This window comes from Opisthorchis viverrini (assembly GCF_000715545.1).
Source record: "Opisthorchis viverrini unplaced genomic scaffold opera_v5_102, whole genome shotgun sequence".
Lineage (NCBI taxonomy): Eukaryota > Metazoa > Platyhelminthes > Trematoda > Opisthorchiida > Opisthorchiidae > Opisthorchis > Opisthorchis viverrini.
In genome coordinates this window covers 150,489-173,527 of record NW_008751761.1, presented here as the reverse complement: position 1 = coordinate 173,527, position 23,039 = coordinate 150,489, and positions in this window count along the sequence as shown.

Genomic DNA, 23,039 nt, shown 5'->3' with positions numbered 1-23,039 from the left:
TTGTGGTTGCCTTTGACGGACGTACTGAGTGTAGCTCAACCCAACTAGAAGTCACTGAAGGGATAAAAAAATCGACTGATTTGCGCACATCGTTCTACTCAGTGGAAAATTTACGATTTTGAGCGTACGCAGTGCGTTCTACTGTGGTGCATTTGGCCGTAGCACTGAAATTTCGATGCTCGCAGTGGCACCTTCAGAAAAGACGTGGTCATAGAAACAGCAAAGTAATTTCACAACTTGGTTCGCAAGCGATTGTGCACCCTATACATCCACAACGTACATAAACGGGGAGCGCTTCGCCAACATTGTAAGAGATGTACTGAATCATTTCAGGCCAAATGTGCATTTTGCTCACTTGGGAAATAGTAGGGAACCAACTTCACAATAAACTTTTAGGTAACTATTGGAACGTTACTGATAATAACAGACGGTCAACACTTGGAATATACAGTCAATAATTCGCCTCGCATCCTCTCTTCATCTACATCGCTCAATGCTATGTCACCCAGTGAACTTTGGGCCATTCGATCACCTGAGGATGTTCCAACGCCAAACGGTACACACTCCCTCTCCGGTTAGACAGTATGAATATGTATAGTTTCTACGTTGAACATTTGTGAGCGTCTCTTGTGATCAACGCCTGTGTCGCTAATTATTTTATACTATATAATGTATTACAATATTGAGGAGGCCGCTTAATCAGGATCACAGGGCACTCTCACCGACGTACTCTCGTCTAATGCGGGCATTAAACAGGGTTTACAAGTGGACACTGGTCGAGTTGCAAATGAGGCTCACGAAAACCCGGAGAATGGGCCTAACGGATGGGCTGCAAGAAGAGTAAACCGACGTTGAGTAGTGTTCCATCAGGAAAATATGATGTTATTTCCTTGTTTTATTTTTTGTCCCGTTCGGCCTCGGGATTAACTAGCCTGATTACGTCGGTCTTGTATATAGAACAAATGCTAGTCCTCGGAAATTTGGATTGCTCCGCTTTTATTACCCGTTTATTACCAAAAAATTATTGATAATGCGAGGAGATTTGGGAAAGTTCCTCCCGTGAATAAAGCTAATCTATGCCGAAAAGTTCACGAGCACCGCACAGCTGTTTGGGAATCCTGGTTAGGAATCACCGGCAGTGCGCATCTCACGAAACTTTAGGAAGTTTCGAACCCAGGCTAGTAGTATGAACCTTATTCTTGCGACTCAACCATACTACTAATGACTAGTCGCTCGTTAAGTGTTCATCTGTTAGTCAGAAAGTGGTGGATTCGAAACTCCCGACTAGGGTTTCGTTAGATGCGCGGTTCATGGTTCCCAACAGATGCACAGTGCCTCCGGAATTTTCAGCAGATAAAATCTCCATCGAAAAGTGAAATTTCCCGTTCCGAACGTCCAGATTACTTCACTCCCAGTGCTGCACGCTGAGCTGTTCTGCCGCGATACTCAAACAAGAAGAGGATACCTGATTACACACACACACAATATTCGGCAACGCATATGACGTTCAGTAAATCAGGTAAACGCCAGAAACGTGACATGCACCTCTGAATTGAAGGACGAGTAACATATAAGCATACTTTTAATCATTACTATGCATCTCCGAGGTAAACTGTTCGACCTCCAGACTAGGAAGACGCAGACTGCAATCTCGCCGGTGAATCTTTGGAAGGGGTGAACACTTATTGTGAAAAACTCCCTTATATGAACTGAATTCACATTGAGAAGGTTTGCCTTACTGGTCAAGTGATTTACACGTTTCACCCTCCCGTTCTGATCCAATAGCCACCCTTTGCAACACTGAAAGGTATTCATAAAATCCGACGAGTTCCCAACATTTGGACGAAGCACAGTCCTGTAAACACCACTGAATGACTAGACAAATGTTCTGACGTCGCTGTCAATCGCCAACGAGATTTCTGACCGTGGAGCAACACACGTTCTAAACACGATTCCAAATACTGAACCTCAGTTTGGACATGCTGGGTTGGTCTGAAAAAAGATTGATTCAAAGTTCTCAGTAGTGGTGACTACAAACTAGTCGGTAATGTATCACAGTCAGACTACTCATAGACTACTCATAGTCAGACTACTCATATAGAAGGATCAAAACTTTAAAAATAATTTTATATATCATAAACGACAAACTCAGTTGAGTCTTTCGTGAAAACCAAATTGATTTGCAAATGAGTGTATTTCAGGAATCATTCCCCAATTAAAACTTTTCAACCTGGTGAGGTGTGATGATTCAGATGCGTTCAAACGTATGCGGTAAAACACTGGTTTTGAGTATAGTGCGTTTAAAACTCAAATCTTGCCAAATTTCTGTGCGTTGATGAACCATAATGAGAGCAAAAAGCGAGCCTGGTGAGTAGCCCTCGGTGCGGACAATCCAGATAAGGAGTTGTCAACCAGGTTTTTCATAAAGGAAGGTTTCAGGAGGAAAATTTTTCGGGTCCACCGAATGCACGAGAGAAAGACGTTCTTTAGTGTACTCTAAGTTGACCGTCTTGTCTGTGAGGACGAATCCGCTGTACTCATATCTCTAGGTGCTACCTTTCTCGGCTAAAAATGGTCGTGACCCCGAACGATATGCGACCACAAGGGACCAGCATTAGTCTAAACAGTTACTATATGGGCTTTCAACAGCCTTCCAAGCGTCATCCTGAACACGTTGGCAATTTCAGAGTGTAGTTACCAATAGTGTAGTTACCAATAGTGTCGAACGTGGGGCGACCGAATGCGGCACATTCAGTTGAGGTAAAACAGTACAAACGACGGATTCAGAGTCTCCCTTGAAAGCCAAATCGGTATGCAGATGATTGAATTCGCTCGGTCCTTGTTGGGCGATTTCGGAAGAGTGAATAATCTCTGCAATTGCCAATGGATGCCTTATAATCAACCAAAGTTAGGGTGAACCGCGCGGAGCGTTAACTGAGTACGGCCCGGTTTTGCATGCATTAGTTGGCATCCTTCAGACGGCCGTCACATTTTGTGCACAGATCTACTTTTTGAAGTCGATTTTGTGACGTCATCACAAAAGACTGCAAAACTGTGTTATCCCTTCTGGCGATGACAGCCGTCTCGATTAGTTGTCGGAAATGCTTATCTGGAACATTGTAAGGGCATAGTTTGAAAGACTTGTTCACCGTTTACAACGACCGGTCTGAGTTGCACATTTAGGTCTCAGGTAGATAAAATTGACTTCTCTGTTTGGTTTTTGGTCGGACAAGTAATGTGCCATGGTCAATACGCCAAGGCTCGCCTGCAGTTCAGCTGGGCATTCACTCAAGACGATAAAGTCATCAATGCGGTGCAGGGCTAAGTAAAATGCTCGCCAATTTTGCAGGTCATTCACTATCTGCATCTGTCTTCCCACGAAAGATCTTTACTGAGGACTATCAACCTCTAAAAACGGCCGAAGAAAGTCCACCAAGCTGACTGGAATTCCGCGTGAGAAGCAAGGATAAACAGTGTCGTTTTTTGTAAGTTAATGATCTGGACGACGTAACTGCGACCCGAGCGGGATCTACTTTGGCTTGGTGTGATTTTATACCCTTCAGAGTAAAGTAGAAGCATACACTAGACTAATTGCTTGATGATTTTCGGACACTATCTTATTGCTGTGTAGGTTTCCCCACCGAACAACACTTGTTCAACCACTCTAACACACTAAAATCCCTCGGCCGACACCCAACAGAGATTAGCTTGACTTAGCTGATTGGTTCTCCTTCCTCCTTCCGCCTCGACCAACCTCGGAACCTAGTCACTTGGCCTGACGAAGCTTTTGTGTCAAAAGCGAAACGTTGCCCAGCAATAAATCTACCGATTGTCACCAAACTTTTTCGAAAACGATCACTCAAATCCTCTTCTGGTTGCTGTTCACTTTGCTGACCTGAATAATTTGGCTGCAAATGTTGCGCCACCCACCTAGATGACATCAAAAGTGGACAGTGAGCTACAAACATTCCCCAGTGATGGTACATCTCCATCGGCCGGACAGTGTTCGAACTTCGGAAGTGAAAACTGACTATTATGTTTGACAAGTAATAGAATAAAAAAAGTCGGTCCTCATAAAACTCACTTGCGGTTTTCTTGCCAGAAAAAAGCATGTAAAGAACCTGCATCTTTTGGACCGATTATTAAAAGTCCGTCAACATGTTGAACGAAGCTATTTTTGATGTCCTTATGGGACCTTCTATAGTCTAGAATATAAGATCTTCATTGGATCGTTCAATTCTGGCTTCTTTTTGGATCATATCTCCAAGTAAGCAATGCTTGGAACCAAGAAACAGTTTGTCTTCCAGAATAGCATATAGCCATTCGGTTTCAAGTTAACATTGTTAACTGACCTTCTAAGTTTAAGGTACACGGGCCGGATGTTCCTCTTTCTCAACGCATTGCTGGTAAATTGTAGGCAGTAAGATCTTGAACGCTATCACCAATTCCATCTTTAAAGTCATTAGAATCCCACAACTAATCACCCGAGTTACATTACTATATTCACCCAAGCTGAGTAAAAAATCACCAAATAAGTAAATAAATGAATGAATAGTATACAAATCGATGGCCAAGTTCCTCGAACAGTTCAATTGCCACCGGTCAATAGCCCATTAATTCATTCGAGTTACCAATATTTGAATACATTTTCCAATAACTATCCAAACAGCGATTCGTTCATATCCTACCCTAGCAAAGTTACAACACATTGTGATCCTTGTTCGTTACACAATCCCCGGAGGCTGCACGTAGCGAACAAGCTAGGCTTCGGCAATGGTTCCCCAATCAAATAGAGTTCAAGTTTCGATAACACTGAAAAACCGAGACAGCAAAAGCAAAATTACGAACGCACGGACATTGGTTTGGTAGCCAGGGTGTACCACTTGAGAAAAATGAGGAACAGTAGAGTGGAGTAGAGTGGAGTGAAGTGGAGTGGAGTGAAGGGCCAATTAGAGGATGTGGCGTTTCTAGACACAGAGACAAATGAGACAAAGGAATATTTACTGGGGAGATTTCGTCCTGTAATTGAAGCCAATCTATGCTGAAAAGCCGAGAACCACTGTACAGCTGTTATTGGGAATCATCAGCAGTGCGCATCTCACGAAACTCCGAAGAGTCTCGAACCCGGCTGGTAGTTTGAACACTTAACCGTTCGGCCACGAGTGGCTGATCAGCAGTGTGATTGACTCGTAATTAAACAAGATAAAGCGCCCTAATCATAAGGTTGCTGAAAATCCATCGACAGCCCACGACCGGTTTCCCCCTTCCACTTCGGGCCCATCAGGTAGGCGCAGTCCTCGGGTTTCCGTCAACCTTATGTTCTACTTGAAACCAAATTGCACGAAATTAGCGAATATACACTCATCTGAAAACTAATTTGGTTCTTTCGAGAGACGCACCTGGAACCCAGCTGAATCTCTCGTTTATGATGTTCTCAGGCAACTGAATGTACTGCACCAGGCCGCCTCATGTTTCAGTCGCTACGATATTCGAGATATCGCGATACATGTATATTTGTAATGTTCTACTCATAAGGTTGCTGAAAATCCATCGACAGCCAAAGAAGGGCGAAACCGGTCGTGGGCTGTCTCGAAAGAACCAAATTAGTTTGCAGATGAGTGTATATTCGCTAAGATAAAGCGCCGTTCATTTTTCAATCACGAGATCCACATCACGCGGTCACATGTGTTGCCTGGCACCTCGAGTGAGGTCTCCTCAGGTGAAGATCGCACTTGTGGAATTATTCCTCCTCTGTTCTACTAACTGAATATTGCTTCATTAATTTGTTTAGAGCGGCGCCCAGTAAGGCAACACTCATCAGGTACTATATAAATAGTGGAGCATCGGGGAGTTGGATTTCTTATGTCCACGCGAAGCCAGTCAACACGTGTGACCACGTGATGTGGATCCCGTGATTGAAGGATGAGCGCGCTATACTCTGTCTAAGTGTGAGTTAATCATACTGCTGATCAGCCACTCGTGGCCGAACGGTTAAGTGTTCAAAACTACTAGCCGGGTAGGTCGCGGGTTCGAGACTCTTCGGAGTTTCGTGAGATGCGCAGTGCTGATGATTCCCAATAAGGATGAAACAGCTGCACAGTGCTTCTCGGCTTTTCAGCATAGATTGGCTTCACTTACAGGACGAAATCCCACAAAAATCCCAAATCTCCTCACGCTACCAACGAATGCTCACTGCCTTACTGTTGATCAAAATGCAACCAGCCACTGTTTGTGTTTGCTTCCATACACACGGTAGATAGAGGAGAATACGGTGGCGACAGTGATCGGAACCGTGACTTCACTGCTGACAGATTAAGGAACTTCGTTTTTGAGTAAACCAGAGTCTCGCAACTCTGGGATTAAACAGCGTGGGCAGTTTTTGTTTTTGGTTCACGTAAACCACCAAACTAATCTAAGAAATGGGCTGACGTTCAACCAGACCATCTAAGGAATCTCAAAATCGATGGTGTGTATTCTTTACCTATGACTTTTCGGATTTAAACGAGGGCGATGAAGAGGAAACAGAGTATCAACAAGCAATTGTTTCTTTTGTTCTCGGTGTGTCTTATACTGGTATGAGAACAAAGCGTTGACTACTGGGGTTTTTGTCTTGCTTCTGGACAATTAACCCAAAAGTCGAAAACACTGTGTCATGTGAGCAAAACTCTTCATGCAAATCACGGGTGAGGGTTCAAGTTGGATCACGTGAGACATACTTCATGTCAATGAGTGATTTGTTGTTGAGTTTTGTACCATTAAACTTTAAAATAAAAGTCCAAAGTATCGCCTGATCTGCCTGAATTACAGTCACAGGAGGGCCAAGGTGTGGTCTATATTTCGTTCAAGAGTTTGATCGCAGTTTGACCTTCATGTGATACGTCACGAATAGCCAATCAAAATTCAGAATCGATGTCTTGGTTGTTCGCGGAGCCTGGCACTTTTGTTGGAGTGCGTAGGGTCGTAGGAATGCACTACAGTTTAGTGGCGACGATATCACCTAGATTGTTGACTTGGCGTTTTCTAGGACACTCGTAAACTTAGCGAGTAACTTGACCGTTGTCCATGGTGCCTGAGGGATCAACGTTAACTTCCATTTAGTTGTGTGAGCAATTTTTAACCAATGTGTACAGACGGCTTATGACTGCCATTGAGTTCACATGGTCAAGTGCATTTTTACCGATCTTTACGTTTTGAGCACATATTTGACCCTCTTTGTCCTGTCGATGAATCACGTTGATAACCCATAACACCCGTCACTTATTAGTAATACCTTTGGTTAGCAAATTAGTAATTTTTGTAGATATCTGTCCAATCAGTTTGGGATAGATTCCCTAAAAGTAAAAGAAATAACACTGGAGAGTGTATACCATCAACGTAATTGGCTGCAATCCGAAATAACCTTGAGCGATTATCGATCGCAGGCTACTGCTTCTGAGCGTTATTCAGATGTCCGGAATGTGTCGGACCGGTTGCCTCGTCACTTTAGGTTTGATGGACGCGTAACTTCCACACGATGAATGTAAAAAGAGTGGCGTGGTATTTTTTTTAAACAGTAGACTAAACATAGGCGTTGACCCACTTTTCGTCATTTTAGTGGAACAGATGTATGAACGCGGACGTTTTGTCTAACCAACAATGCAGTCGAGAAAGCCTACCAATGGATTTTGTGTGTGCCATCCCACGCACGCTAGCCTGATGAGGCCGGGCGCGTGTGGGTTGAGAAACAACTTGGCGAGGTGCGTTAAATAAAAAAAGACTAGCGGATGAGGCCGGGCGCGTGTGGGTTGAGAAAAAACTTGGCAAGATGCGTTAGATAAAAAGGGGCAACCAGTTCACTTCGCCCCCATCAAAATTGTCTCTGAAATTATACACCGTGGTCGCTTTGTGTCCCGATCACAATACACGGAAATTTCTAGCCAACATTTTTGAAAGTTCATGATTGTGGTCGTGAAAAATTAGCCTGACAAGTTTTGATTTTCAAGCACTTTTAGCAAGGGGTCGATAGGAGCGGAATTTAAAACCACTCGTGAGGAAATCACTTGGACCAAAATCGATTATTGTGGCTGTCGAAAACGATCAAACAGCTCTAGTTATTTAAAGTTTTTCGCCTCTAGTTATGTGATCGAAAAACGACCTTGATACGCTGACCGTAGAACTCAGGGAATATACCCTGAACCAGCTTATCTCTGCTGTTAATGAGTCCCAGAACAAATCGTTTAAAACAAAGTGAACGCTTTTGTGCCAAGCTACAGTGAGGGTTGTATGGTTACGAGACACGGCCTTCATCACTATCATCATCATCATCATCATCGGCAGCATAACGTCAATGTTCACCACCGCTGCTTCACTGCCGTACAACTATGATTTCTTTGAAAAGAAATATTGTGAAGAAAAGAATAAAGGTGGCGGGGAAGGGACTTTGTGCTAGCTTAACACAATCATTCAGAGGTGCCTATACCTCCAGATATCCATTCAGTCAATCTGGATATAAACTGACAACAAGAACGCCACTGACATCGGCTGGCAGCCATATTTACACCGTCTCCAACCAGACGCATTGATGATCACGCGGTTTCTATCCTGGAACACGAGTAACGTCGACAGCACCCAAACGTTTCGTGATTTCTTTCCTACCCCTCTGCCAGGTCAAGGGTTGGCCTTCACGGAGAAACAACGTGGGGTCTCTTCAGGCTATTGACAACCGCTTCGTTCGAAATGCTGCTGAAGTCGAATGGCGTCAGCTGGTTTGTGTCGAAATGCTGCTGAAGTCGAATGGCGTCATCTAGTTTGTGACGCGGTAATTAGAAAACGGATATTTGGTTGTCAAGCAAAAGATGCAGCACAATCAACTACGGTCATGTGCTACGCGTGCCGAAATGTCGTCTACCGCGACGAACACACTGTTCTCTTCTTGCCTCCGTTGGCATGGCGTAAACTGCGAAGTAAACAACGTATAAATTGGAAGAAGGGTGTGAAAGAGACGACAAAGAGTTTGGGTGTTTCTGGTGCAATCTACTTTCCAGGGTGAGGTCCACGTGAGCCCCCTTTGTAGTTGGTTGGTGAAGTGATGTCTCATCGATGTCAGTGGCGTTCATGGCGTCAATTCCCTTCCAATTCCCTGACCGAGGGCTTGGAGATGTGGGTTCCTCAGGATATTTGCGATAGAACAGCATCAGATCCCTCAATCACTCGCTTTCTCCTATTTTTTCTAACTTGGGGCTTTAAGTTCAATTAAATACACTGTGTTTGAACGGCAGGAAGGCATCAGTGTCATCAGGGATGTCCCCATCTATCATCAAAAAGATGATGATGACTGTACTTGACATTTGAAATTCCCCACATTTCATCTGCTCCTATTTGTAATCCCTGCTTCACTTTTGTGTTTAGTGCGTGTGTATGAGCTGGCGTTTGTTTGTCTCTACCACTTCACTCACTTGACCTTGAGATCAACCAGCCATTTTCTGACCGACCTTGTGCACGTGCGACTGTCTCACGTGGGAGCCTGTTTGTTCATCTGGTTTGTACTTCTGTAGTCCAAGTAGGCCGTTTGTTGTGGACGGGTATCGAGAGTTGTACATTTCGTGAATAGATGTCTTACGTATAGAAACCCAGCTCCGACTTTGTTTTGCCTGCTCAGAGGTTCTGGTATTACGCGTCACTAGAAGATACCGTATGGCTTTTACAGTGACAGTCAGCTAAACGTAAGTCACACGGTCTGAACAAAGTAGACTACTTCAGTGTGCTTTTCATCCAGGACCCACTCTAAACCGTCGCACGAACCTGTGAAAAGCACCCAGTTGTTTCTGTTTTTCACGGCGAAATGCTCCAGTGAAGTCTCATTCTACTGCGATATTCTTCATAGTGTATCTCAGCTCCAACAATCAATCTCCACATTACGCGTCACTAGAAGATACCGTATGGCTTCACACAGTCTTGTGTGCTCAATTGTAGAAGTTTGATGTAAGGCCAGAAAAAAAGGATAAAATATGGGTTTGTACGAACAACTGACACGTTCTGAAGAATCCCAGAAAATTTAAAAAAACAACGCGCCATTTGACGCATCTGAGAGAGGAGAATTTATCCATTCATTAGATACTTGCCTGTTTCCTTACATTGGTTTAATGAGAGCTTACTCACACTGAGATCCGATGGAATCAACCAATCACAAGATGATGAAGCCCACGTGATTGTACTGAATTACACGCGCGATGTCAGAAGGGTTTGCGTGGCCTGTGTCGATCGAACAGTGATTAGTGTTCACACCAAAACAAAAGTCTATGGACAATGAAGCGGTTGTACACAGCGAGAACAGAACGGAACGGGGTGGAACATTCGTACATAATCTACGGCCTATAAGAACCAATGTTCAATCAGGATGTCTCTAGCGCTTACACACTATTATGACAAGCATTTTAGGAAGGGGCTTATCCATTTGATCGTGCAAAAAGGACAGAAGTGTATTAGATCCCGATAAAGACATTGAAAGTGGCGGTAAAATTCTTTAAGGGTGGGAGAGGTCTTTGAATCTCATTGAGTAGAAGGAATATCTTTTTAGGACACAATATAACACAGATATTTAACTGAGTAGCATTGGAAGACGTACTGGTCAGTGACGAAAGGGACTGAATTCTGAAATGTCTGGTTTTGCAAGTACAGATGTAAGAGTTGAAACAAAAAAGTTGATGCGTAGTTTCTAACGTGACACAGGACAGACCACTGCTGGAGTTCAGTTTTATTCCACAGTGAAGAGGAGGTGGACGGAAGGCAGCTGAATATAATGTGGTTGGTGTACTCACACCTTAGCGGGCGATGGAAGATCTTTTGAGCAAAAAGACACCATCATCATCTCATCGGGTAAGAAGTAGTGCTTGACTTGCCTCAACCTAAAAACTGCCCCCATACCAGCAACACTTGGATATATAAGGGCTAGAAGCAAAGTCAAAGGCCAAAACCAATTGGAGGGCACTCGGTGTCAATGTGGGATCTAACGGCCGCGCTGGTGGTCATACTCATCACATCCTACCTCGGATATATAAGGGCTAGAAGCAAAGTCAAACGGACGGCACTCGGTGTTAATTTGGAATCTAACGGTCGCGCTGGCGGTCATACGCATCATATCCTACCTTGCAGTCTGTACTTGATCATTATCGCACTCATCACTCTCAGAAAGCTTCAGTTGCTTCACTGCACTTATTTACTTATAGTTGAAGACAGAATAAATGAAGAAATGATTGAATGTTTCCAACCAGTCTACGAGAGGGTCATGGGTAACCCATCCAGAAGGGTGGCACCACCAACCACACGGCACATAAACCCAACTTGAGCTGTTCTTTTGAAAAGTTCCACGTCGTTCTTCTGGCAGTCTACGACATTCTGAAGGAGGTACAATACCTGCCTCGATGACAACGAGTCGGCATTTGTAACACGTAGCCAAGCCGCCACATAGATTCTGGTAGCATGTTACCGTGTCATGAGTCCAACATATTTCGCTGAACACCAGGCCAGGACCGGTATCTCGTCTTTGACGCTTAAGTGGAACAGAGGTTCGGTTGTAAAGTCACGGCCTTCTATGGAGCGAAACAAGCTGTGATTAACTGTGTACACCAACAGGTAATTTGATGCTTCTCAACGGTCCTGAGAGACATATTTTTGGGCATGAATCTCACTGGATAAACATTAGGTATAAGACTTTGTGCTCTAAGAACCACCCACCATGTGGTGATGTTGCGTTTGTCATCTTGTCAACCTCTAGATGAACGGTGTTAAACACTATAACTGAGCTCCATCATCATCATCATCATCATCATCATCATCATCAACTTTGTGCTGCAAGAACCACCCACCATGTGGTTATGCTGCGTTTGTCATCTTGTCAGCCTGCAGATGAACGGTGTTAAACACTATAACTGAGCTCCCCCATCATCATCATCATCATTGTCAGCTGTAATAACCGCGTACTCGTCGTACAGTGGTTGTAGTTGTCGCAGTTTCGTTCGTCTCAACGACCAACTGGGAGCACACTTTGAAGCAGGCCAATGGATGGTGGACAGGACTAGTCGGATAGATGCGATACGTGCACAAAACGCAGTTACTTTTCAACAACTGCGATAAAAAAAATTCATGTCTTGACTTGAACAGGCAGTTATGTGGAGTCAGAAGTCGTTCTCACGCAACTTCCCCACAGTCACACCCTCCTGCTTGAAAAATAAGGATGGGCGGACAAGAGTATATGCTAATTAAACGAAGTTTCAATATTTAAGAATCCAAATCACGCAAGTCTTGTCCGAAAACTAGGCAAACCGAGTGATTTTGTTGTTGGAGTTGGAGGGACGTGTTATGGATCACTTGACAATTAAAAGTTGCTTCTTACACAAGTTCCCTAATTCTATTTCCATAAATTTGTCAACGAAATGCACACCAGTTTCTTTCTATAAATTTCCGTGAGCCACGCAGTCGCGATAAATTGAACAGCACTTCTGGGCTAAAAGAAATGTGCTCAACCAGAAAAATGCCGTTACGATATAAGGCATATGTCCACCGGACCAAATCTGAACAGTACTCAATAAGTGAGAACATTTTAACCGGTTAGAAGCGCTGCTCACTTTGTGTTCACTTAATTACTCCCGACGACTAGTTGAGTGGATTTTTCTGAAAGATAAAAGTGATATTCGCTTTGCAATTCGAACTGGTTTTATTCAGCCGGTTGAAAACCTGACTGGTTTAGCGTGCCCATTTCTAGCGTCTATCAGATGTATGCCTCCTGGGAATTAATCGATTCAGAGTGTTTGTGTGCCCAAGTTGATTGGCCTCCCTCATTTAATTGCAAACCTCGAAACGCTTAGCATGCTCTCCTTGAGATATAAAAAAAGCCTTTGTGTAATTTTTGTTGCTTGGCTTGCTTCATACTCTGTGCCTGCCTTCTCAATGTTTCATTTTTGCCTCCGAGTCCACTTGTCCCTAATCTACAAAATCCAGTGATTGAATCCAACTTAGAAGCCAGTCATTGTCCTCAATATGGTGCGATGAGTCAAGGTGACGAAATAGTTGACCTTGACGGGAAGCCTTACAAGTTGTACCCGTTTTTGAAAAAATTAAAAATATTTTCTGTAAAGTTATCAGGACTAAGTCAAAGCTTGGGGCTGTACAACAGCAGGCAATGGAGTGAACTTTAGGTGTGGACCGTCAGATTACCTTTGAGATTAAGAACCATGAAATGAAACGAACAGAATCAAGTCAAATTGTCAGCTGTAGACCATAGGTACATTGGTTCTAGCAATTACAGTTTCGATCACCGGAAAGTGGGAGAGTGTGGAACGAACAACGAAACATTGGAGGCGATGGCATGTTCAGTTAGTTCGGGAACTGGGTAGATACGCATCGAAGGCGATAGCTTTGATGCACGAGCTCCTTTGGCTGCGCGATTGGGCCATTTCTGCCAGTGTCAATAACTATCGGTGAGTTGAGTCCCCATCCAGAGAGGTAGCATTTGTCGATTCGACTAAGTTTACTGGTTAGTTTTTTCTTACTTCATTCCCAGGTCGTACACTGTCCACCTCTCGGTAGCTTCCACTCAACACAGGGCTGGGCGAAAAGTGCTCCGCAAAGCGGATGGTGTTCTGGCATGTGTAGCACACGTCCTAAACAGCGCAGCCTATGAAGCGTGAGTAATTCATCTATCGCGGGAGAGTTCCTTCCTCTTATACCATCTGGCGTAACTCAGCATTACTAATCCGATAATCCCATCAGACCCAGCCAATGCTTCAGAGACAAACTCGTCGCCAGAGGTCTCAGAGGTTGGCGAAAGCTGCTCTGGCCTGTCTGATTCGAAAAATAATCTTATCTCCAGCCAGTCCATCCGAACTTACACAGGTGCCTATGTAAACAAATTTATCTACCTCTTCGATCGCCTCACATGCAAGCATGAGGCTTGGGTTTGACCCCACCCAGTCTTGTACAAGCACTTTATACTTTACAGGTGTAAAGTGCATGCCAAGCAGTGCGGCAGATTCGTTTAGTTTATTTAAAATCATTTTTGCATTTGGGAAGGTTCTGAACCAAGGAGAGCGATATCGTTCGCATACTCGATGTCTGTGACCGAACCGCCGTACTCTCGAACGCGCTCAACGGAGTTCGCATACAGTCCTTTCATAAGGGGCATAAATTTGGAAGGGACACCTTTGATCGCCAGACAACAGACAAAATCAAAGGCTGCTTTCAGATCAGTGAAAAATCGCCACCGTGGGACGTCTGAGGGAGTTGTGCTGTTCAGGAATTTGTCTCAAGGTAAGAATATGGTCGATGCATCCTCGATCAGGGTGAAACCCACTTTGTTTCTTACGAATCTGTCTCTCCTGACAGTCGACCAGAGAGGTTAAAATGACTAAAAATGATCGCTAAAGTTCGATCTCACTGACTCACCTTTGTCTACCGTTACAGCTGTTTATTCACGATGTTATTTTAGCCTGAGCACTCAGTCAGAATAACTCTTTCCATACATTACTCAGTGAAAAACTGCGTCAAACTGATATGTCTGCGCGGTGAAGTGGGTGACCGCTGCTCTGTTTTTCTTGACCATCAGAATCGGACATAAAACAAGATGAAGATGCCAGAAAATTGGTCCACTGTTCCATTGACTAATCTTTGAAAGACAGAATTTCTACTTGTACCAAGGCGATGAATGACTGTACATACTTTGTTACGTAGGTCACCACTAATTCCGCGGTTGGCAGATGTGTCTGTCTGTTAAAAAGGAACATTCAAAAATGGAAAATGTACGCTCCGTATGGTCTACAAAACTGTGAAACACATAATTTTCGTTTCCAGTCACCTTCTGTAATAATACTGTTGGACTGTCAGGCAAAAAGTGTCCTTTCCTCATTCTCGACGACAGAAGGTTGAAGTACGTGCGACGGGCACACACACACACCAGGTGTTGCGCTTGTCACAGGCAGTTCGCACACCACTATCCAGAGGAACGGGTTTGATGCGTACACAGTTCGCCCGCAGTTCTTCTGCCCAAATATATATATATATATATATAGCATGACGACTGATGACCGAAGGTAAGTTATCCAAATGATACTATCTGCACGCGTTCCACGTAAACGCATCACTGTTGCTATCAGTGCGAGTCTTCACTTAAACAACTGACTGGTTCTACATTTGAGGAGAAAAACGTGTTCAGAGAATACGTGTGCAGTTTGCCCATATCGTACATAAAACGGTCTTGGTTCGTCTTAGTTTCTGAGTTAACTTACCATAGGATCAAGACTTTTGCGTAATATCCTTACACTGAACCAGGTTTATTCACTCCGAAAAGTTCTCACCAGCTTAATGGATATAACATCCTACAGAGATAACCGTGGTAGGCTAAAAAGTCACAAGCCTGCGCCTGAGTAGCTTGGTCGTAAATGGTTGTATTGTCTTGTCACCGAAGGAATTTCTCGGTCAGTACCGACAGTCCTATAAAGTTGGGTTTAACGAATTACTGGTAGTTCAGCTGTAGCACCTTTTCGGTGCCTAGTCGCCACGCCACCCGAAGGCAGCACGAGGACCGAGATTCTGCCATGTTATAGGCGAGATGCATAGATCGGATTCGAACCATGGACCTTCCAGTCAGCATGTCGCGCCTTAACGACTGGTTGATCTCGAGTTGGCCTTTGAGCAATTATAAACTTTCATATCAGGCTATTCAAGTATGGATTATTCACCGTCTCCTACTTGCGTTGGTTACTTTTGATATATAGTTGGGAATCCACGTACTTCAGAAGATATGAGACGCAAGAATCACCTTAGGTAGAGACCAGTTCTCAGAAGGAAATGTTCACAATGGATCACAGAATGCAAATTAAGGTGGCAACTCCTTCTCAGATGGGACTGGCTTTTGGTGGGACCGGTTCTTATCACCCATTTATTTGGTTCCTTTGGAGTGGAGTGGAGTTCACAAGTATCGTAGATCTCTAATTTTACCCCACAACACCCTCAAGTAAGAAGTTTAAAATAGAATGTGGACCACGTGGCGGATTCTCTAATACGTGATTGTGAACAAAAGAATCCGTAAAATTGGTAATTTCTCGTTCACTATTTTTGAAACTTTTAAAAAAAGCTTCATTAATCATTACGGGGAAACATCTTGGTTGTCTTGTTTTACCGGACCACTTTGAAATCAAGCTACCTGACACGCTGTTTGTCTGCTACCTGTAAGGTTCCAAGGTCTGATCAAAAATAATTCACGAGGTTTGTATTCTCAATCGCTGAATGGTTCATACCTGGAACCAATTTTGTTAGGACTTTGAAAAAGTTTTCCAGTTAGTTCATAATGCACTACTCATAAGGTTGCTGAAAATTTGTCAACAGCCCACGACCGGTTTCGCCCTTCCAGTTCGGGCTCATCAGGTAGGCACAGTCCCCGAGTTTCCGTCAACCTCATGTTCTACTTGAAACGAAATTGCACGAAATTAGCGAATATACACTCATTTGCAAACTAACTTGGTTTTTCGAGAGGCTCACCTGAAACCCAGCTGAATATCTCGTTTGTGATGTTTCCAGGCAACTGAATGTACTGCACTAGGCCGCCTCATATTTCAGTCGCTACGATATTCGAGATATCGTGATACATGCATATTCGTAATGCACTACTCATAAGGTCGCTGAAAAACTGTCGATAGCCCACAACCGGTTTCGCCCTTCTTGGAAACATCACAAACGAGAGATTCGGCTGGGTTCTAGGTGAGTCTGGTTTGGCTAACATAAACAAATCGTGGTCAGCAAGACAAATGTCTCATGAATACCTGTAGGTTGTTCCCTGTGTGATGCTTTACTCGGGTGTATCAGTGGACAGTCAGTTTACCACAAAGTTCAGTGGGTGATCTGATCCCGAAATAAAGTGCTTCCGTCATGACTGGGACTCACTAGAGCATGGTAGATGGACTGGCCACATGACTTGTTTAAAGCCTTCAAACACTGATCAAAGGACCACAATCACCAAACGTTTTGGGCAGCCCGTGAATATTACTCACATGTACTGGTTTATCCATTGGTTGTTGATCAGGTGGGTGTTGATCTGTTCGCCGAGCTTGTCACTTGACTTGCAAACGTTTCTTCACCGTAGGAGGAGATATCATCAGTGCGCACTGGCCGATCATTGGCCGACTAAGGCAGCTTGTCTACTGGTAAATGACATCCATCACTGTTGACCAGCGTTCATTTGGAATTTAAGCTAAACTAATGACTAGATCTTGAAAGTTTCAGTATCACTCTCTCCAGTCCCATTGATCAATGGCTTGAATCACGTGACGAACCCTTCCGCTCCCACCCATTGAATCCTTATAAACATGAAGAAGTCATAATTCAAGACGTTGGCTTGGTCATTACCAGGCTCTCGGTGAGGATCGAGGACAGTTTGGATAATGCCATCGGAACTCCACAGATTTCCGGACTATCCGGTAGGTAAGTGCTGGGTGGATCAAAGTTAGTACAATTAGTGATATGATAACTTCTCAGCAACCCTAACAAGGGAACTGAATCTGTCCTTGCGACCACATTGTTCATATTTCTCATCAAACCCGAAGATATGGCACACCATGAGCTTACGAAATAAGACCGCTCAGTTTTATTAGGAAGACCCAGTAGAGATGACAACCGTCGGTTCGCTACATTACCAGACACAAATAAGGGCAAAAACGAATCGTCATTTTATCTTATCCAAAGCCCACTCGAACATCACTCGAAGTGTCTTGATTCCACATGTGCCGTTTCGCACGTCATCTACGCCAGACCGCTCCTTCCAATCATGCAGGCTTGTCATCTGCTCCGTCCAAAACAAACAAACATTGTTCCTTGCTCCGACAGAGCAAACAATCCCAATCTAATGTGAACGTTGTGTCACAACAGATGTTTTTTTAAAGACCGTTAGCAAATGCTTTGCCTAGTACTTTTTTTGGTTTTAGTTTGCCTCTCTCTCTCTCTCTCTAGCTGATGGCTATTCACCTTGAGATTGATCCCGCTTCTACACAGCCGACAAAAAATCAAAATCGCTAAAGCTTAAAACTGGTGTGATGCAAGTAAAACGAAAAAATATACTGATGCCGTATTCCCCACTAGGTTGATAGAGCTATAACATCAATGGCGAAATACACTCATTTTACTATCAATTTGGTTTTGATGGAAGACTCACCTGGAACCCAGGTGATGATGTGTTTTTTCCTTATCTTCAGTTTTAACACAGTGTAACCTTGACATCTGCGATAGTCAATTATTCATTCCTTTGTCACAACACTTAACGTCTACAAGAACTGTCGGTTGTAGCGGAAGGTGTCGAGTACATCGTAAACGAGAGATTCAGATGGGTTCCAGACAGGTCTCCCATCAAGTAGAACATAAGGTTGACGGAAACTCGGAGACTGCGCCCACCTGATGAGCCCCAAGAAGGGCGAAAGTTTTCACCAATCTTATGAGTAGTATATTACGTCTACAGCGTTAATCTTTTGGCACATGGGGTGAATTGCTTTGCCTCTGGTTCGTCGAATAACGCCAACTGTGTGAAACCGGGCAGCGGATTCTTTCGCGAACGATTTTCAGACTTGAATAATTACTTAAAACCACCGTCTATAAAAACTTGACTTTAGTTCACACGTAACCAAATCATCTACTTGAGGATGTTGTAAGATGATTGGAATGTGCTGTAAAGTGTGATGTCCCCTGATGGCATATGGACCGCGTGTGTACTTTAAGTAGCTATCTGTGAGCAGCTGATTACATCTACATAAGGTCGGCATTCTGATTCAGAGGCCTGTTACCGGTAGAAAGTGTCCTTTAATGCTCTTGCCCTCACGCTTATCTAGCAAAGCGCAAAAGAGTGCACTCAGCCTGGTGATAGATCTTTCGGTGAGGTTTGACCGAAACAGCAAAAAGGCTTATTTTTATTCCGGACCTTTTACAAAACAAGGGTAGACTTTGATAAATGCGCGCGCAACAAATTCTGCGATCGGCGGTTTTGTCACGTGATCCGGGGATAGTTGTTGCAATGGGCGTGCTGAATAATGGCCTTATAAACGGCTGGTCAGAGTTGCGCAGTTAAAGGGACCGAACTATTCGAACCGTGCGTAGGTCGAGCATGTTGGATTCAAAAAGACGCCTTGGTGAAGTTCAAAAGCCAGAAAGAGTTTGCTGTCATGATGAGTGTATCGCACGTAACGCTTGAAAATTTCTCCAACCCAATCTTCCTGAACTCAATTGCATAAATTCAAATGTCCCGCCCAGTCCTGCCTGCTATTCAGTGACATTTTATTATTACCTCATCATCCCATTTCTATCTCATCCATTAAAACATTGCGTTGCACATACTATGAACATGTTCTTTGTTCCTCACATGGGCCGTATCATTATTTGTTTAAATTCACATTTTTGGCGCACTTTTCGAACTGATTTCTCACTCTTAATACTCGTCTCCGTGTCTGTCGTTGGTCTAGCTGTCGGTCGATAACTGTCAAGTACATTAATTGATTTATTGGTGTTTTGTCAGACAGTACAGCACATTTTCGTCGGGGTCAATTTCGTTTTGACTTCGGATCCGTTATTCGGTGCTCGTTGCTCAACTTATCGGTTTTGTCGCTTACAATGAACGATTTGCCCGGCAAACCCACGCATAAATCTGAATCACTGTTTGGTTTTTGGTGTTCTAGTTGCGCACATTTAATTCACCCACAAGTTTGTATATGCTCACTTGAGCAACGAAAATGACGTGAATACAAACTTGTCGGTAGGTATTAAGTCAGATACACAACCGGCTGCTTGTCAAGAGTTGAAAAGACCACGAGGACTTGATTTACCGGACCATCAAACTGCAAGATCCTAAGATCTCTAAGGTATCTTTGTTGCTCTCATCAGCTTTCAAAAAAAGCTGCCTTGGCTTCCCAATAACAGCGTACAAGACAGAAAACATAGTATAGGCAGGAAGCTTCTACCTGACAAATTGTTCGCGGTGGCGCTAATCCGCGTCGCCAGCTCTCGGCCCGTAGCACAACTCTTCAAACGATGACTGAAACCGAATAATCTATTCTCATCCCTTCCATAGATTATTACGAAGGGCATACGAGCAGCTGAAGACAACCTATCAAGCAATTCGGCCGCAATGCATGAGTGGCGCGGACTTCCGTGTGTCTGTAAACACTCAGCAACCGAACGAATGGGTGAATTCACATTGTTCAGACAGAAAAAGTGCAACTGTTACCCCACAATAGTGTTTTGCTGGTTCAAACCAGCCGTACTTCCGTGTTACATCGAAGTGGTTTTCTTCTACACGTTCCACACGGGTTGTGTTCCGTAGCATTGCTACTAACAGCCTATAAGTAGTCCGGTTCGTAAGACTAACATTCAGATGCCATGACCCGGGCTTCATCTGAGTGGTCAGCAGTCAAAAGCCTTGAATCCACCAGACGAATCGCTATACATACATGTATATCTCTCTTCTGAGGTTTCTTCCAAGTGTGCGAAATTGTGAGCCAGATCACTTGTGAAAATAGAGAAGGGATCTGTTAACTGAAAACGGGCCGGTTTCACACGCATTGGCTAACATCCGTCAGACGGTCACCTTTTATACACAAATCAATCTTTAGACGTCATCACAGGAGACTTCCAAGCTGTGTTAGCCTTTTTAGCGGTGACAGTAGTCCCGATTACTTGTCAAAAATGCTCATCTGAAATACCTTAGGGGCCTACTTTGAAAGAACGTCATAAACGAGCGATCCATGTGGGTTCCAGGCGAGAATCCCATCAAAATTAAGTTGGTAGGTTCTTGAAATTTGGGTTCAAGCTGAACGAAAAGCTGTCGGAAATCAAGTAACTGCGTCTATTCGGTGAACCCCAAGAAGGGCGAAACCGGTAGTGAGCTGTCGAAGAGTTTTCAGCAACCTTGTGAGTAGTTTCCTCAAATATCGTACCAACTGAAACATGAGTCGGCCGCTGTGCATCCCATCCAGTTGAAGAAAGGCATCATAAATGAGAGATTTAAGCGAGATTCAGCTGAATTTCCCGTAGAATCGAAACGGCATACAAATGAATATATGTCATCATCATCATCAAAGACATTAACATCAATGTTGCCACTGATGCTTCACTGCCGCACAACCATACGGTTTGTCTGGTTATATACGTAAGAAGAGAAAAAGAGTGGGTGGGGGATGGGACCTAGTGCTGGCCTATGTCAAGTGTTCTGAGGTTCCTACACCTCCGAGCGCTCAATCAGACAAACTGGAAAGAAACTGACAGCACGAACGCCACTGACATCGATTAGCCGCCATTTCTTGCAACGTCTCCAGCCAAGCACAGACGGGGTCACGGGGACCCCATCCTGGGAGGCGTACAACACCAACAACACCCAAACTCTTCGTGATCTCTTTCACGCCTTTCTGCCAAGTCATGTGCTGTCCACCTCGCGGTTTGCGCCATCCCGAAGGAGGCACGGAGAACAACACTCGTCTTGGTAGACGGTGTTTTGGCATGCGTAGCACATGACCGAGCCATCGTAGTCGATGATGCTGGATGTTTTCCCGGATTGAGGTGCCTGCAGCACAACCAAATACCCGTTTTCTAATCGCCTCGTTGCTGATACGCTGACGCCATCCGAAACCAGCCACGCTTCTGAGGCATCGGTGGTCGAAAACCTGAAGACGCCTCACATCATCTACCCGAAGAGGCCATGTCTCGCACCCATACAACAACACAGCCCTTACTGTAGCCTGGTACACACGACCCTTAAGATCCAGTGAGATGTCTTTTTGACGCCACAAGTGACGCAAATTAGCAAACGTGATTCGAGCCTTTGAGATTCTTGCACTGACTTCATCAGACACACTTCTGTCAGAGCTAATACAACTACCGAGGTATGTAAAGTTTTCCACAATCTCCAGTGGTTCTCCTTGAATTGTTCGCAGATGGCACGTTCTGAAACAGGACTTTGCACTTTGAAGGTGCAAAGTGCATGATAAAAGATGTTCAGTCGATTCAACAAGGCTTGTGCTTCGCTTTGGTGAGGGCGATGTCATCTGCGTATTCCAGATGTGGAAAATTAAACAGTCGTTCAGCTGAAAAAAACTTTCAGGGCATGACTTCTCTGCGCCCGAAGGAACTGCGAGGGCTTAGCTACTGCCAGGTGACCCAAGTCTAGACCGGAACAGACCGGGGTTGGGTTCGAACAAAGGACCTTCCCTTCACAACGTTTGCACTCTAAATCCTGGGCTCTCTTGAGCTAAGTACTGAAGATCAATAAAAATTCAAATAAATCGCACTTGATAATAGACAGGAAACAAACCCCAATAAAGGTGTTGCTATTATCGCCTTCGTGACTGACTCAATGTGTAGTAGAGAGGGGAGACATCTCACACAAGGTACTCTAAATATTATGTTATTCGAATCCGTTGAGTAAGGTCTGCTAGTGTTAGTAATTTTCTATCTCCTCGGATCATATAGTATCCCTCCAAAGAATCGTCGCCCACAGAAGAGAAAACACGCAATTTCAGAGAATTAACACCAAGAATGTGCTTTTCTGTGAAGGCTGTACTAATGTAGAAAATCAAATTCCATCTCAAGTTTTCCTCATAAGTTTCTCCTGGAAGCGCTCGCTTGTCTTACATGAACCAGACTCTCATGCCCAAAGTTCTATGCTACCTAAGGACATATCTGGGTGGACTTCCATTCACCAGAGTTATCCAAGCACACTACTTTGTTGTGCCTACTCGTAACTGGTCCAAAATTTTTGCTTGTCAGCGTCTGAAGTGCGCTACACTATGATGAATGCTGCAGTTGACAGCCTGGTAACACGAGTACCTTATCAACATGTTACTCGACCACTCGTGTTCATTCGGGCTAGCTGCGGGGAAGAACAACACCGGACTACAAACAGAAGGTCAAACCGTCTGAGTCACCTTTGTCCGGCTATCACTGACCGCCCCAATGGATGTGCAGTGCGCGCTTCGTGCGTGCGTGCCTGCCGATTCGGCAGAATGATCAATCAACCCATCAAACGAATACCCAACCTAACT